Genomic DNA, 19,462 nt, shown 5'->3' with positions numbered 1-19,462 from the left:
GCACATATACTTTTGGAATATTTTTCTGCTATGGCTAAGTAAATCTCCTTTTGTTAACCATTGAATGACCTAAAAGTGTCCCATTCCTTTCCAATATCAGTCATAAACTACCAAGGAATTAGTCTCAGTTCTAGACACATCCTAAAATGGCCCATCATAATACATATGTATACATATAATAATAAATAACATTTATATAGCTCTATGTGCCAGGCACTGTGCTGAATGTTTTGCAATTATTATCTCATTTCAGTCTCACAATAATCCTGGGAGGTAGTTATTATTATTATCCCAATTTTACGGATGAGGAAACTGAGGGAAATAGAAGTTAAATGCCATGTCCAGGGTCACACAGCTGGTAAATTTCTGAGGCTAGTTTTGAATTCAGACCTTCCTCTCTCCAAGCTCATAGCTCTATCCACTGCACCTAGCTAGCTGGATGACCAGAGGCAAGTCACTTAACATCTCTCATCAGTCAACTCTTCAAAGTCTATTAGAATTATAATTATGGTCTAATCATTCCCTTTTGGTAGAGCATCTCAATAGATTGTTAATTTCTCATGTCTTCAGTACCCAGCATAATGCCTGGCACATGTTGGATACTTAATAGGTAGGAAAAAAAGCATTTTGTAGCACCTACTATATGTTAAGTACTTTACAAATACTAATTTATAAACACCTCATTAATAAAAAGCTCATTGAGTGAATGAATGAGTGGACCTTTGAGATGGCAACTGAAATAAAGAATTTTCCTAGCTCAGTCTGAAAGTTCATTACTGGCAAAGTTTCATTCAAGTCAAATGTAATTAAGTCTTTGATTTTATTTTTTTAAAACCAAAGAAAGAAATGTGACTGTTCGTTTCCTTCACAATTAGAGCACTTACTGAAAAGATGTATGCATATTACAAATGATAAGACTGATGGAACCATCCTTCTATCCCCTTTGCCAACAAAAAAGCTGGGTGTGCAGTGCCAGTTGGGCACTGTTCAGGTACATTACCAGAAGAAAGCTTGGAATTTTTTTCCTAATCTGGCTTCAAGACACTAGCAGAGGGCAACTGAACAATCTCCCTGGGAATGAAATGCCTACTTAATTAAACCATAGCCAAGCTGCTCAGTTTTTCTCACTGAGGGACGCTCAGCAGCATTGTCATCTGAGCAAAATAGAAAGGCTGCCAAGGGATGCCTGTGGTCAGAAAGGATCACAAGTACCATCACCAGGAAGAACTGGATTTCAAGCCAAGTTTGTTAAACAGAAGGGGAAAAAAAGAGTGTTTGTGAATTTACTTGGTTCTTTCTATCTCTATCCACTCCTGAACCACTTCTGGCTCCAATTATTTTCTCTATCACTAATTTGGTTCTGAACAAACATTTAAAGATGAGCAGATTAAAAATGAGGACTGGGAGGCTTTTTGGTATGTGTCCTTGTTTGCTCAGAGGCAGCCTAGTATACACGGAATGGAGACAGGGCTCCAGAGTCAGGAAGACCTCCATCTCTGTTTGTCTCTCTGTCTTTTAGAGAGAAGCAAAGGGACTCAAAAAGGCAGATACCACTTGAAGACCTTTGTAGTATTGGCTCATTAAAGCTGAGCATAGGATTCATATGTAACCCCTGTCCCAAAGCCCTTCCATTAGATAAAAAAAAAAAAGCAGAAAAAACCCTGAGACTAAAGACTGCCTTAAAGGAGCTCTATAAACATTTTCTTGAAAGGAAAAAATGCTGAGAAATAGCACGTGGCAGTAACTGAGTAGCTGTGAGCTGCTGATGTCAGCTGCTGAACCACTTTCTCCAGCAGGTTGCCATCTGGTGCTTCTTCACTGAGTGGCTACCGGAGGAGGTGGAAAGGATAGCATTAAGTTAATAACATAAAGTGCTAATTCAGGGGAGAGTTCTCACTCAGTCTAAAAACTGGGATATTATTTGTACTAAATCCAAGGGCTACTGTGGTTAGTTCCTGCTGAGCATGGTGAAGGCATTTCCTCATGAATATTTATCATGGCTACTGTATGTGCCACCCCATATATGGTGGTGTTGTGCCTGGTTTTTGGAGTATTTGAAAAATGAATTCTTTCCCTTTCCTTGCTCCCAAATATGATTTCAATCCTAAGCCTCTGGAGTTAAAAAGACTATTTGGAAGACTGGCTCCATAATTCCATGGTCAGGGTAGATATCACACATATCTGAATAATGATAGCAAAGAACTTTAAGTATATTAATTAGGGTTATTTTTTTATTCTACTGACAAGAATGATTTGTTCAAACTAGGATCACCTATGACTTTTAGGCAAATTATTTAATCTTCCTGAGCCTCAGTTTCCATACCTATAAAATGAAGAATTGGGACTCAGAATCTATGATCTGGCTATCCTTCATCTATGATCCTATTAGTTCATTAGTTAATTCCTTAGTACTTGACATCATTTTCTGGACCAGAGAGGATCCTCAGACTCCCTGCTCCCTTCTAAAAAATCACTTTCAGAGGAGATCAGTGGGGTTGGGGAGAGGGCAAGAAGAAGGAGAAGACATAAAATGGATTTATTTCCAGGTCAAACCACATTTGGACACTGGGTGACAGAGACTCCACCATCCTGGAGCCCTGAGGAAATATACAAGAATCATAATGAAAGCATAAGTCAGGAATTAAGCAGCAGACAGGGTCAGATGGGTATCAGTGACTACTCTGAGTTCTCTGCTTCCAATTCAAGGGTAGTAATATGGAGTGGAAAGACCTGGAATCCAGAGATTCATGTCTGAATCCTGCCTGACTTTTTAGCTATGTAACTGCTGGCCAGTCACTATCCCTCTTTGAGTCTCAGCTTCTTTATCCTTAAATTGGAACAATACTAATAATACTTGTAGTACCAACCTCCCTCCTGTTTTTTCAAGTTAACTATTCAGTTCAAGAACTATACTTAAGGCAGAAAACCATGCTAGGTTGGGGGGTAGGGGGGAAAGTCCATTTGTTAGCTGGTACGATGAGATGAGTATAGAGACCAGGGCAGAAATACTCACTTGCACTTACTTTAGGCAAAGAGACTCTAGGTAGGAATTCTGATTCAAGTCAGCAGACTTTGATTAGGTGGAGAGATTTCACAAGCAGGTCTATATTTCTCCTTGCATCCCCCTCCCCACCCCCCAAAAGGAACCAGGGCTTGCTCACTTTTTTCATATAAAGTCAGAGGTTTTCAAGGGTTAGAGTCCTACTTGAAAAAGCAAAAGGATATCCTTCTAAGAAGAATTACAAACAGGATACTTATTAAGGAATATATGAATTCTTTAATTTTATTTTTATATTTTTACACTCTTACCTTCCATCTTAGAATTAATGCTGTGCATTGGTTCTAAGGCAAAAGAGTGGTAAGGGCTAGGCAATGGGGGTCAAGTGACTTGCCCAGGGTCACACAGCTGGGAAGTGTCTGAGGCAAGATTTGAACCCAGGACCTCCCATCTCTGGGCCTGGCTCTCAATCCACTGAGCGACCCAGCCCCCTGTGAATTTTTATATGGTTTTGCCTCCTATAAATTTTGTAATTTTGTACCTCTTTTACATTTGGTCACTGTAATTTTAATTTTAATTAAATGTACTTTATTTTAGCAAAAGATTATTCATTTTTTATATCCCATACAGTGCTTGGCATAATGTCTTACATATGGTAAATGTTCAGTAAACTTTTGTTGATAGGATCATGTATTTAGAACTTATAGGGTTATTAGTGAGGCAGCTGGGTGGCTCATTGGATATAGAGCAAGGCTTAGAGACAGGAGGTCCTGGGTTCAAATATGGAGTCAGACACTTCCTAGCTATGTGATCCTGGACAACCCACTTAACCCTCATTGCCTAGCCCTTCCCACTCTTCTGCCTTGAAACCAATACATAATTTTGATCCTAAGGTGGAAGGTAAGGGTTTAAAAAACAAACAAACAAAAGAAAGGACTAGAGGTTGAACCCATCAGATGAAGCTAAGACCTGCAACAGTGAAATGACTTCCCCAATATTCTGCAGATGAGTCAGTGTAGAGTCAGAATTCAAACCCTGGTTCTGTTATTTCAAATTCAGTGCTCTTTTCTCTTGTACTCTAGAGTGGTGACAATGAACCTTTTAGAGACTGTGTGCTATGCCCTATCCCCCCAGAGACCCCATGCCCACAACCTGTGCTGTCCCCCCACCCTTTATCTCAGACAGGGGAGGAAGAACTCCCATTGGCCTGCTGGGCAGAAGGTCAGGTGAAGTGAAAAAATGTCCTCACCAGGGTGGAAAAGGGGAAGGGAGCAGCTCTTCTGAGTCCCTCTGCCTTTCTAATAAGAATTTGTAGGAGACAGAGTCAAGATGGCGGCCTAGAAGGAGCAGCAGTTCAGACCTTTGAATACCCTTCCTTACTGATCACAAACTGAATGCTCCTAGGGGATTGAAAATCAAACCTAACAACAAGACAGAGACAAGGAACCCTCTTTCAGAACTCAATTCAAAAGGCACCCCCCCAAAAGCCAGAATCTGAGAACACTCGGGTTTAAGGGGAAGGCAGAAGGAAGGTCCTAGGACCCCTCCACCCACCCACGTAGAGTGCTGAGACTCCAGGGGCAGCGGGAACTTCTGGGCAGGCTATGGTGCTGGTCTGGAGGGTGTACCTTTTGGGCAGGCCTGTACCAAGTTCAGAATGTTGAACAAAGATGGCAGGGAAGGAGGTAGAGAGGGAGCATAGACCTGGCAGCCTGACCAGAGCTGTGGAGATCCTCCATGTTTGCTCCAACAATCCAGGAGGACTCAGAGCACACTCAAACTGAACTTAATCCCATCAAAAGTATTCATAAATTAGGGAAGGCCAGGCACCACACCCCTCCTCATTGACTGCTGGACTTTAATCCAATCAAAAGCCTCCAGAGGAGTGGGAAGCTAAAACCCCTAACAACCCTCTCCCAGAGACTGCACCAAGAGATCTTCTGTCAAAGCTCTAAGAGGGGAGACTGATGGAAGCCCCCAAAACCAAAAAAAAAATGAGAGGAGCAGGAGCACAGACAAATGCGGGGAGCAAAGAAGGGGTGAATATGAGCAAACAACAGAAAAAGAAGAAATTATAATAGACATCTTCTATTCAGTGAATGGAAAAGAGGGGGAGAGATCAGCAAATGATAAATCAGAGTTCCCAGCGAATTGGATACAGACTGTGGAAAAACTCAAAATGCAATTCAAAACGCAATTAAGAGAGGCTGAAGACAATTGGGAAAAGAACTTAAAAACTAAGATGAGTCATCTGGAAACAGAGGCACTTGAACTAAAATGAGAAAACAGTGTCTTGAAAGCCAAAATCAACCAGCTGGAAAATGAGGCAAAGGAGATGAAAGATGAGGCAAAAAAGGTAGATGAGACAAAGGAGATGAAAGACGAGGCAAAGAGGATGAAAGATGACCTTCAAAGAAAATCAGTCCAGAAGGAAAAGGATGACCAAAAAGCCAGGGATGAAATCCAGTCTTTAAGAACCAGAATACAACAACTGGAATTAAATGACCTCACAAGGCCACAGGACACTATAAAACAAAACCAAAAGAATGAAAAAAAATGAGGAAAATATGAAGCATCTCTTTCACAAAACAGAGGATCTAATAACAATTTATAGTGGGCAATGACTTGCAAGCTCACAGAGAGGGCTCTGCATGCCCTTTTTGGCACATATGTCCTAGGTTCACCATCATGGTGCCAAAGCATACTGAATAATATAATATCATAATATACTATGCCACATTATAATATATTGTGTTTTGTTATGATGTTATATTTATGTTATGCTGTTATATTTATGTTATGCTATATTGTGTTATTTTACATTATAATTATGTTATGTTATACTATATTTTATTTCCATCTTTGCAGGTATCAATCAAGATGTTCACAAAGCCTAGATATATTGTCCTATCCACAGATATTACTCTCTTTTTGTTTCCTAGGGGGAAGGTATTACATGTACCATTTGTATATGGGAGTGGTTTGAAACACCTGCTCTCCTTTTGACACATATTCCAGATGGCTGAGCTGGAGAAGTTCCCAAGGAACCAGACTTAGTGTGGCAGCAGTCTCTTTTCCCTATTGTATACATTAGCAAGACTGATTTAAGTTCTTTATAAACCTATATATCACATTATTATTCATATTGTTATTATTATTAAATGAGTAGTAAAGAATTTCATGAGTTTAAATAGGAACTTAGACATTTACCAGCTGTGTGACCCTAGGCAAGTCATTTGACTCTGCCTCAATTTTCTGATCTAAAAAGTGAGCTGGAGAAGGAAATGGTAAACCACTCTAGTTTCTTTGCTGAGAAAACCTCAAATGATGACATAAATAGTTGGAAATGACTGAAACATTTGAACAACAACAACAACAAAAAAACAGAATCAGACCTATTAGACACAGCATCCTGGAATCTGAATTGATTTTAAAGAAAATTTAATTCAATCCTCCCCTTCCAACTGAGTTCCAGAGAGATTCAAATAGTATCTTAATTGACCCTATTGATAATGTAGAATAGACTGCATAGGACATTAGCATTAGCATGGCCAATCATATCTATCTAGAACCAAGAGAGAAGAACTAAGTCATCTTCCTCAGAGTGAGATTCTATGCTAAAAGTCAGAAAAACAGAGGAGGCAGAGTCAAGATGGCAGCGTAGAGGCAGCAAACGTTCAGACCTCTGAAAACCCTTCCTTACAGATTGCAAACTAAATGCTCCTAGGGGACTGAAAATCAAACCTAAGAACAAGACAGAGCCAAGGAACCCTCCTGCTGGACTCAACTTAAAAGGTATGCCCCCAAAAGTCAGAATTCAAGAACACTCCAGTTTAAGAGGAAGGAAGAAGGAAGGTCCTTGGACCCTTAGAGAGCTAAGCCTCCAGTGGCAGCTGGAACCTCTGGGTGGGCAAAGGCACTGGTCTGGAGGGAGTACTTGCCGGGAAAGCTGTGCCAGGCTAAGAGCATCCAACACAGGCAGTGGGGAAGCAGATAGAGGAGAAACACAGAGCACAGAGCTGGAGGCATAGTTGCAGCAACTGAGACACTCCATATTGCACCTGGGACGTTTTGGTCCCAGGGCACATCCAGCCACCCAGACAGACTTAATCTAATCAAAGCCTCAAGAGGACAGGGAAGCTTGAGCTCCAAAACCCCTCCCTCACAGGCTGCACTGAGAGATTTACTGACAAAATTTCAAGGGTGAAGATGGAACGAAAAGCCCCAAACCACACACAAAAAAAATGAGAGGAGCAAGAGCTCAGGCAACAGCAGGGAGTAAAGAAGGGGTAAGTATAAGCAAATAACAGAAAAAGAAAAAAGAAATTAAAACCAACAGCTTCTATTCAGGCAATGAACAAAGAGAAATAGGAACAGAGCAGGATGAGGGAACTCCAAGCAAAAAAAAAAAAAAACAGAAAACTGGGCAAATTGGATACAGGCTCTTGATGAACTCAAAATACAATTCAAAAGACAATTAAGAGAGGTTAAAGACAACTTTAAAAGCAAGATAAGTCATCTGGAAACAGAAAACAGTGTCTTGAAAGCCAAAATTAATCGGCTTCAAAATGAGGCAAAGGAGATGAAAGATGACCCCCAAAGAAAATCAGACCAGAAGGAGAAGGATGACCAAAAAGCCAGGGGTGAAATTGAGTCTTTAAGAACCACAATACAACAATTAGAAGCAAATGACTTCACAAGACAGCAGGACACTACAAAACAAAATCAAGAGAATGAAAAAATTGAGGAAAATATGAAGCATCTCATTCACAAAAGAGAAGAGGAGAGAAAACTTAAGAATCATTGATCTACCGGAAGACTACGACAAAAGAAAAAGACTGGACATCATACCACAGGAAATTATCCAAGAAAACTGCCCCAATATTCTAGAACAAGAGGGAAAAAGTGGAGATTGAAAGAATCCACCGATCACCTCCTGTAGTAGTAGTAGTAGTAGTAGTAGTAGTAGTAGTAGTAGTCTCTCAGTAACCGAGGATGACTATTGTCTTTGTGTGTTTATTGCACAAAGACACTTGTGCGTGAAAGAGATTTAAGTGGAAAAGTCAATGCACAGAGACAGTCCCACTCTCTCGGCGTTGGAAGCCTGGGTCCAATGGCATGAAAAGTCGTTACTCCTGGAGGCTTCCTCAGCTGCATTGGATGGCCATGTTGTCTTTTGTGCTCCAGCACGCACTCCACAGTGCTTTGTTGCGTCGCCATCACAGCCGTTGAACCTTCTTATTGGTTTCTTCCGTCTGTTCAGCTGAAGTAGTCTTCACATGCTGGGTGAGCAAGGCCCTGGTTCACCAGGGGTCTACAACCCGATGGCTACCCTCACAAGGTTTGGCCGGCCTTTTGAAGCTGTTGCCCGGAGTGTGGCCGCTGCCGCATGCTAGCAGCTACTAGGAGTGAGAGCTGGGTGTCAGGTGGGGGTCAGAGGCTGGAGAACTGTCCTAGAAGGGCATGACAAGCCCTCCATACCAGGGATACTACCCCTCCCTGAACACCCCAAACACCCCAATCACCTCCTGTACTTAATCCCCAACTGACAACACCCAGGAATGTTATAGCCAAATTCAAGAACTATCAGACCAAGGTAAAAACATTACAAGCTGCTAAGAAGAAGTCATTCAGATACAATGGAACCACAGTGAGGATCTGACTACATCTATACTGAAGGACCGAAGGCATGGAATATGATATTCCAAAAGCAAGGGAACTAGGTCTACAACTAAGAATCAACTACCCAGCAAAACTGACTATATTCTTATAGGGGGAAAGTATGGTCATTTAGCAAAATAGAAGAATTCCAAACATTTGTAAAGAAAAGACCAGACCCGAAGAGAAAAATTAATGCCCAAGCACAGAACTCAAGAGAATCATCAAAAGGTCACTAAGAAAGAGGGGAAAAAAGAAAAACAAAACAAAACAAAAAAACAACCCACAACTTTTTTTTAAGAGACCCAATAAGTTAAAATGATATGTATCCCTATAAGAAAAGAGGTCATTGGTAACTCTTAAAAAATGTTATTATCACCTGGGCAGCTAGAAGAATTACACTTAGAGGGAACAGTGACAAACTGTATAGGATGAAATGCCTAGACATAAATATGTATATAGATATATGTATGCATAAATACATATATATATGTGTGTATATATATGTTATATATGCACAACTAAAGCTAAAAAGAGAGGTTAATACTAAAAGAAAGGGGAAAATATACAAAAGGGGGTAAATTTATATGTCACAAAGAAGCTCATGGGGGGGGGGAAACATCAATACACAGGAAGGATAAAGAGGTTGAAGATAGGAAATACTCAACTCTTACATGCATTGAAATTGACTCGAGGAAAGAACAATCTAATCCATTGGGGCAGAGAACTTATTTCTACCCTATAGGGAAGTAGAGGGCAACAAACAGAATGGTGGAGAGGGAAGCAGTACAAGGGAGGGAGAGGATGTGGGGTAGTTTAAAAAGACTGTAAAAGAAAATAAGGGGGGATAAAAAGGCAGGGGATAGAAAGGGAAGTAAAATAAGGGTGGGAATCAGGGGGACTGATTAAAAACAAAACATTGGGGTAGTAGGAAATAGTGAAAGAAGAAAAGGCAGGACTAGGAGTAGAAATCAAAATGCTGGGAAATACACAGCTGGTCATCATAAACTCTGAATGTGAATGGAATGAACTCACCCATAAAATGCAATGAATAGCAAATGAATAGCAGAGTGGATTAGAATCCAAAACCCTAGCATATGTTGCCTATAAGAAATACACATGAGGAAGGTAGATATGCATAGGGTAAAAGTAAGAGGATGGAGCCAAGTCTATTGGGCATCAACTGATAGAAAGAAGGCAGGAGGCACAATCATGATATCTGACAAAGCCAAAGTAAAAATAGAGCTGGTTAAAAGAGCTAGGGAAGGTAATTACATCCTGATAAAAGGCAGTAAAGACAATGAGGAAATATCAGTACTCAGCATGTATCCACCAAATGACATAGCATCCAAATTTCTAAAGGAGAAACTAGTGGAGCTCAAGGATGAAATAGAAGAACTATACTAGAGGGAGACCTGAAACTTCCTCTATCCAAACTAGATAAATCAAACCAAAAAAATAAATAAGAAAGAGGTAAGAGAAGAGAATGAAATCTTAGAAAAATTAGAATTAGTAGACATGTGGAGAAAAATAAATAGGGACAAAAAGGAATACCCCTTCTTTTCAGCAGCACATGGTACATTCACAAAAATTGACCTTGTATTAGGGCATTAAAACATTGCAAACAAGTGCAAAAGAGCAGAAACAATAAATGCAACCTTCTCAGATCACAATGCAATGAAAATAATAATTAGTAAGGGTACATGGAGAGGCAAATCAAAAATTAATTGGAAACTAAAAAATACAATTCCCCAAAATCAATTAGTTAAAGAACTAATCATAGAAACAATTAATAACTTCATTGAATAAAATGACAATGACAAGACATCCTTTCAAAATCTATGGGATGCAGGCAAAGTAGTACTCAGGGGGAAATTCATATCCTTGAGTTCATATAATAACAAATTAGAGAGGGCAGAGGTCAATGAATTGGGCATACAAATTAAAAAACTAGAAAGTGAACAAATTAGAAATACTCAGATGAAGGCTAAATTAGAGATCCTAAAACTCAGAGGAGAAATTAATAAAATTGAAAGTCAAAGAACTATTGATTTAAAAAATAAGACTAGAAGCTGGTACTTTGAAAAAACCAACTAAAATAGACAAAGGTCAATCTAATTTAAAAAGGAAAGAAGAAAACCAAATTGATAGTATCCAAGATGAAAAGGGAGACCTTACCTCTAATGGAGAGGAAATTAAGGCAATCATTAAAAATTATTATAATATGGCAATCTAGGTGATATGTATGAATATTTACAAAAATATAAATTGACTAGACTAACAGAGGAAGAAATAGGCTACCTGAACAACCCCATATCAGAAAAAGAAATTGAACAAGCCATCAAAGAACTCCCTAAGAAAAAATCCCTAGGTCCAGATGGATTCACAAATGAATTCTGTCAAACATTCAAAGAACAACTAATTCCAATATTATACAAACTATTTGACTGAATAAGCAAAGAAGGAGTTCTAACAAATTCATTTTACAACACAAATATAGTACTGATCCCAAAATCAGGCAGGTCAAAAACAGATAAAGAAAACTATAGACCAGTCTCCCTAATGAATATAGATGCAAAATTCTTAAATAGGATACTAGCAAAAAGACTCCAGCAAGCCATCACAAGGGTTATTCACTATGATCAGGTAGGATTCATACCAGGAATGCAAGGATGGTTCAGTATTAGGAAAACCATCCACATAATTGACCATATTAACAAGCAAAGTGACAAAAACCACACAATTATCTCAATAGATGCAGAAAAAGCCTTTTTACAAAATACAACACTCATTCCTATTGAAAACACTAGATAGCACAGGACTAGAAGGGCCTTTCCTAAAAATAATAAACAGTATATATATAAAACCATCAGCAAATATCTTCTGCAATGGAGACAAACTAGAAGCTTTCCCAATAAGATCAGGAGTGAAACAAGGATGTCCATTATCACCTCTATTATTTAACATTGTACTAGAAACACTAGCAGTAGCAATTAGAGAAGAAAAAGAAATTGAAAGTATTAAAATTGGCAATGAGGAGACTAAGCTATCACTCTTTGCAGATGATATAATGGTCTACTTAAAGAATCCCAGAGAATCAACCTAAAAGCTAGTCAAAATAATCAACAACTTTAGCAAAGTTGCAGGATAAACCACACATAAGTCATCAGCATTTCTACATATCTCCAACACATCTCAGCAGCAAGAATTAGAAAGAGAAATTTCTTTTAAAATCACACTAGACAATATAAAATACTTAGGAATCTATCTGCCAATACAAACACAGGAACTATATGAACACAACTACAAAACACTCTCCACACAATTAAAACTAGATCTAAACAATTGGAAAAACATCAACTGCTCATGGGTAGGACAAGCTAACATAATAAAAATGACCATCCTACCCAAATTAATTAATTTATTTAGTGCCATACCCATTGAACTACTAAAAAACTTTTTTACTGAATTAGAAAAAACCATAACAAACTTCATTTGGAAGAACAAAAGATCAAGGATATCCAGGGAAATCATGAAAAAAAATGCAAAGGTAGGAGGACTTGCAGTCCCAGATCTCAAACTATGCTATAAAGCAGTGGTCATCAAAACAATTTGGTACTGGATAAGAGACAGAAAGGAGGATCGGTGGAACAGACTTGGGGTAAGTGATCTCAGCAAGAGAGACTATGACAAGTCCAAAGGTCCCAGCTTTTGTGACCAAAACCCACTTTTTGATAAAAACTGCTGGGAAAATTGGAAGACAGTATGGGAGAGAATAGGTTTGGATCAACATCTGACACCCTACACCAAGTTAAACTAAGAATGAGTGAATGACTAGAATATAAGGAAGGAAACTATAAGTAAATTAGGTGAACACAGAATAGTATACATGTCAGATCTTTGGGAAAGAAAAGACTTTAAAACCATGGAAGAGCTAGAAAAAAAATCACAAAATATAAAATCAATAATTTTGATTACATAAATTTAAAAAGGTTTTGTACAAACAAAATGAATGCAACCAAAATTAGAAGGGAAACAATAAATTGGGAAACAATCTTCATTACAAAGACCTTTGACAAAGGTCTAATTACTCAAATTTTTAAAGAGTTAACCAATTGTACAAAAAATCAAGCCATTCTCTAATTGATAAATGGGCATGATAAATGGGCATGATAAATAAAAGGGCATGATATCTAATTGATAAAAGGGACATGAATAGGCAATTTTTAGTTAAAGAAATCAAAACCACTAATAAGAACATGAAAAAGTGTTCTACATCTCTTATGATCAGAGAGATGCAAATCAAAACAACTCTGAGGTATCACCTCACAGCTAGTAAATTGGCTAACATGATAGCAAAGGAAAGTAATGAATACTGGAAGGGATGTGGCAAAGTTGGGACATTAATGCATTGCTGGTGGAGTTGTGAAATGATCCAACCATTCTGGAGGGTAATTTGCGACTATGCCCAAAGGGCAATAAAAGACTGTCTGCCCTTTGATCAGCCATAGCACTGCTGGGTTTGTACCCAAAAGATATAATAAGGAAAAAAAGATATGTACAAAAATATTCATAGCTGTGCTCTTTGTGGTGGCAAAAAATTGGAAAATGAGGTGATGCCCTTCAACTGGGGAATGGCTGAACAAATTGTGATATATGTTGGCGATGGAATACTATTGTGTCCAAAGGAATAATAAAGTAGAGGAATTCCATGGGAACTAGAATGACCTCCAGGAATTGATGAGGAGCAGAACCAGGAGAATATTGTACACAGAGAATGATACACTGTGGTGCAATCAAATGTAATGGAATTTACAATCAAATGTAGAATGTACAATCAAATGTAGAATCAAATGTAATTCTCCATTAGTGGCAATGCAGTGATCTGAACAACTTGGAGTGATCTATGAGAAAAAAACAATCTCCAAACTGAGAGGAAAAACTGTGGGAGTAGAAACACAGAAGAAAAACAACTGCTTGATCACATGGGTCGAGGGGATATGATTGGGGATGTAGACTCTAAATGAACATCCTAATGCAAACACCAACAACATGGAAATAAGTCATGATCAAGGACACATGTAATACCCAATGAAATGGTGTGATAATGTGATTCTTGTAACCCACGAATACTGTTCTAAATTGACTAAATAAATTAATTCCAAGAACTAGAAAAAATAATGAAAATCAGAAACACAGATGATAATTTGTATTATCTTGTCTTTGTCAAGATCCTTGATAGCCCTCTTTGGGTCCCTTCTTTTCTGATGGCCAATTGGTCATGATAGATTAATAGAACATATGCAGTTATCCATCATGAGTATTTTCTCCAAGAAAAGAATGAATAAGTATAGGTATGGAGAGTGTGATAAACATTTGATTAGATATAAAGAAACAGGTTAAAAAAAGAAGTCTGATATTTATTTGGAGGTCATTCCTGAAAGAGTGTCTGTGCATAGACAGTTAGAGTACAGATTAGAATCGGAAGAAAACTAGAAGAAAAAATGATGATGTAATGAAACCAATTCAATTCTGACCTAATTAAAGCTAATTAAAATTCATTTTAATGCTAATTAAAAAGAGAAATGGACAGTAAAAGTGATTGGCAGCAATTATGATATTTTATATAAAAGAGTAACATATTTACTTATCTCTCCCATAAGACTATCAACTCCTTGCGAGTAAAGATTATTTCATTCTTTGAATTTGAATCCCCAGCAATTGGCACAATACTTCATAAAACGTTTGTTGATTATTGATAGATATTAAACTGTCACCATTACTAGGAGATGAAAAAAAGCCTAAAAACCACCTTAGACATTAAACACTTACCTTACTAATGAGAGGGAGATAGTAGCTAAAGGCAGAATCTGTTTAAAATATTAAACTGGCTCATAAAATCTTAAGAAGATAATAGTATGGCCACAATCAATCAATGAATAGGCATTTATCTAGTACCTACTATGTATGCTGGTGTGCTGCTAAGCAATAAGGATGAAAAGACAAAACCAAGCCAAAACCAAAACTAAAATGAAAACAGTCACTCTTGGGGATCTTGCATTATTTCTTGTGTTGTTTTTTTTAAATTATAGGATTAAAAAAAAAAGAAACTCAATTGAGATCTTTTGTTTTTATATCACCTATAATTCCCAATGTATCTCCATCTTGAAACCCCAAACATCCCTCATAACAAATAATTTTATAGAGGCAAAATTGTTCATCTAAACTTACCAATATGTTGCTAGTCTGGTGTTATAAGTAATGTTGTACACTGATAGTCCCCCACCTCTGAAAATGAGATGATAGTACCTTCTCATATCTCTTCTTTGCAACCAAACTTGATCATATCATTTAATTTGGATTATTTTGTCGCTCTTTCCATTCATGTTGCTGTCATCATTTTTAGTCCTGATTCTAATTGCTTCATTTAAGAATCTTTAAACTCTAAGTTCTGCTGAATGATAGAAAGCAAAGAGAAACAATAGGTGGTAAAACCAGTTTAAAGAAGACTTGGCAAGAGAACTGAGTAAAGCCAACCTGAGGGTATTTAAGGATGAAAATGGAAGAAGGACAACAAACAAATGAAAAATGGGCAAGATCTGCAAGTATTTAAAAAAAACAACAACAGACTATTTCCATCATTAACATTGTGACATTTAACACATCATTGACCTGGTTGTCTATCTATAACAGGTAGAAAGGTCACTAAAGAGAACAAAGAAAGGAAAAGCAGGCAAATTAGATTAAGGTCTATGATCAGGAAATATTCATAATGTATCCAAAGGAGAAAAAGAAACCAAAGATAAAGGGAAAAAGTCAGATTTTAACAATGGAAAAAAGATTCCTGCTGAATAAATACTTATCCATATGCTTATTTTCTCATTGAGTGACTGGCTTAGAATGAAGAAGACCCAAGTTCAAATCCAGCCTGTGACACTAGCTGTGTGAAAACTCATTTAACCTCATCTCGCCTCCATTTCTTCAGTTGTAAAAATGGGAATAACAATAGCATCTACCTTATGATATTCTTGTGAGGATAATATGTTTAACTGTTTAGCAGAGTTAATATGATAAAAAGGAAAATGATAAATGTTGGAGGGGGTGTGGAAAGATTGGAACACTAATGAATTGTTGGTGGAGCTGTGAACTGGTACAATCATTTTGGACAGCAATTTGGAATCATGCTCAAAGGGCCATAGAACTGTGTGTATGTTTTGACCCAGAAATACTACTACTAGGTCTATATTTCAAAGAGATTAAAGGTTGGGGAAAAGAACTTCCCTGTACAAAAATATTTATAGCAGATATTTCTGTGGTGGCAAAAAACTGAAAACTGAAGGAATTCATCAATTGGAGAAAGGCTGAACAAGTTTTGGTATATGCTTATAAGGGAATACTGTTGTACCATAAGAAATCACAGACAAGATGATGACAAAAAAACCTGGAAAGACTTCTATGGAGTGATCATGAATGGCAAAATGTCAGAAAAAATATTTTAAATTGTATTGATATGTATTCTGGAAAAATAAAATTCTAGCACTGTGGAAAAATAAGGATTTAGCCCATTGTGGATATGAAAACATGCTTCTTTCCTTTCCTAGCTATATAAAATTTGCATGAGAATCATCTCTACATACATTAAGGGCATTCTCCATGAGGATATTGGTTGGGAATAGACAGACTTTTGTAGGAAATATTTCACAGTGAACTCCATCTTTATCTTCATAGACCTGACTGAAAAATTGAGGGAATATAAGATCATGTTGTGCTTATTTTGTTGTTGTTGTTGTTGTTGTTTTACAAAAATTGATTCTCTGGTAAAAGATGCTACTTTTAAACCCAGAAAAGTGTATATATATATATATATATGTGTGTGTGTGTGTGTGTGTGTGTGTGTGTGTGTTCCTCAATATTATTTACTACTGAGATGGAGGATATCTACCACAAACTCCAACTTGAAGAGAATTGGGTAAGTCTTCTAGATGCTTCTGTTTGTAGATCCCATTTGTATCAAACCCCAATAGATTGCAGACCCATAAGCACTCAGAAGAGTACCATTACGATGAACAAAACAAAACAAAAAAAACAAGAGGATTAAGAATGTCTATCACTCAGATTATGACATAGTCACACATACAAATTTCCATTAGCCTTTGTGTATGTATTTATACACACATCTATCTGAGGAAGACAGTGCAAATAAACAATTACATTCAGAATTAAACAGGAAACACACGACAAATATGGAAATATATAATATGTGATTATATATGTAGAGCCTATATTATGTTACCTGCCTTCTTGAGGAGGAATGGAAAAAAGTGATAGAACTTGGATTGCAAAATATCGGAAAACAAATATGTAAAAGTTATATTGACATTTAATCTGGATGAAAACTTTATTTATTTTTATTTTTATTAGATTATTATTAATTATTATAAACATATTATAAAACTATCAATTATTAATTATTAATAGATGCTTATATTATATTATTTATTAGAATAAATAAATAAAAGAATTAAAAAGGATAGCATTGTAGATCACTTTCAGAAAATAGGAAATCTCATTTAATGACCCCAAACTTCTCCCAGAATCAAAGGCCTATATTTTAAAATATTAATATTCTTGGGCAGCTAGGTGGCTCAGTGGATTGAGAACTGGGCCTAGAGATGGGAGGTCCTGGATTCAAATTTGACTTCAAACACTTACTAGCAGTGTGACCCTGGTAAGTCACTTAACCTTTATTGCCTATCCCTTACTGCTCTTCCATCCTAGAATTGATACCAAAACCCAGGGTTTAAAACAAAGAAAGAAAGATTAAGGTCCAAGGCTAAAACCATTTACTATATTCTAAAGGAAACTCAAATTCCCTTAACAAGAACTACATCAATAGCCCATCAAGTCCATCTGTCTTTCATTTCTCATTGCTGACTTGTGGAAGGGGATGTGGTGGCTCAGAATCTGCCTTGGAACTGATATACAATATTGATTCTAAGAAAGAAGGTAGGGGTTTAAAAATATATTAATGTTATGTGGTGGACACAACAGTCTCTAAAGAAATGAAAACAATGATCACTCAGAGGACTGTGGTGGATGTGGGCAGATGACAGCATCAATAAATGAGGAACTTCAAAGAAGAACAAGATCACAGATGTCATAAGGAAAATGTATACTGGAGAAAGAATATGTCCTGGTCCTAAGGCAAGTTGATGTGAGAGACGGCAAGTGGACAGACTGTGTCTATACCACTGGTATTCTTGAGATGCCAAGAATAAGAGAGGGAGACCTCTGGCATGTTGGGTGGATCCTCTGTTGTTAAATCCTAGGAGAGTAAGGACAAGAGTCACACAGGATGGGCAGGCATTGATGGATTGCAATTGCTATTGTTAGTAGAAACATTGGTATCAGTGAGATCATGGATTCTTTTGAGAATGAAGTTTGCTCATCACTATGAAAGTGCTATTCATTTGGGGAACTTTCTAGCCACTTAAAATTTTGGTAAAAGAGATAATGGTCCACACTACGGGGCCATTGGGGTATTGTGGGATTGAATCAGGCTCAGACAATATTATTAGAACTAGAAGAAACTTAAGAGAACATTTAGGTTAAGCCACCTTCCCCCTAATTTTACAAATGTGAAAATTGTGGCCTGTGTCATATAGTAAAAATATATCAGAATTTGAACTTTGAACACTGATTCCCAGGCTTCTAGGACTCTTCCTTCCTTCGTTCCTTCATTCCTTTGTTCCTTCGTTCCTTCGTTCCTTCCTTCCTTCCTTCGTTCCTTCGTTCCTTCGTTCCTTCCTCCCTTCCTTCCTTCCTTCCTTCCTTCCTTCCTTCCTTCCTTCCTTCCTTCCTTCCTTCCTTCTTTCCTTCCTTTCCTTCTTGTGTGTGTGTGTGTGTGTGTGTGTGTGTGTGTGTGTGTGTGCGTGTGTGTGCATTTAGGGAATAACCTCTTTTTCATTTCCCTACCACAATTGCCAAGCCTTTCAAACACCTGGATATAACACAACCTTTTGTTTTCTTGTAATCTAAGAGAGCCCCTGACCTTCACCCGACACCCAGCTCTCACTTGTGGCTCCCAGTAGCTACTAGCATGTGGCAGCGGCCACACCCCGGGCAACGGCTTCAACAGGCTGGCTAAACCTTGTGAGGGTAGCCATCGGGTCGTCGACCCCTGGTGAACCAGGGCCTTGCTCACCCAGCATGTGAAGACTGTTTCTGTGGAACAGGCAGAAGAAACCAACAAGAAGGTTCAACGGCTGAGAGGGCGACGCAGCAAGGCACTGTGGAGTGCTTAGGGCATGTTGGAGCACAAAAGACAACATAGCCATCCAATGCAGCTGAGGAAGTCTCCAAGTGTAATGATTTTTCATGCCACTGGACCCAGGCTTCCAAAGCTGAGAGAGGGCAACTGTCTCTGTGCATCGACTTTTCCACTTAAATCTTCATGCACAAGTGTCTTTGTGCACAAAAACACACAAAGACAATAGTCATCCTCGGTTACCGAGAGACTACTACTACTACTAATCTAAGAGGGCTATCGGTGGGATGCTAGAAGTTTATTATCTGCCATTTGGTTTCAGTGAGAGACTTTCTACTCAATCAAGGAAGATCTTACGAAGATGGTCTGTGCCCAGGGCTGCTTACTGGACTCTGGGTATAGAAGAGATTCTCAAGGCTGCAGAGTGGTCAAAGATTGCTGCATCAATTGGTTATTTCAAGCAGGACATTCTTCTCAGCCTGTGGCTTCATCTCTATCTCTGTCCTTCTCAGTCACCCTTTTGATTTCTTTCTGTGGAA

This window comes from Monodelphis domestica, chromosome 3 (genome assembly GCF_027887165.1).
Source record: "Monodelphis domestica isolate mMonDom1 chromosome 3, mMonDom1.pri, whole genome shotgun sequence".
Classification (NCBI taxonomy): domain Eukaryota; kingdom Metazoa; phylum Chordata; class Mammalia; order Didelphimorphia; family Didelphidae; genus Monodelphis; species Monodelphis domestica.
The sequence above is the reverse complement of the archived record's forward strand: the minus strand, read 5'-3'. Positions refer to the sequence as shown.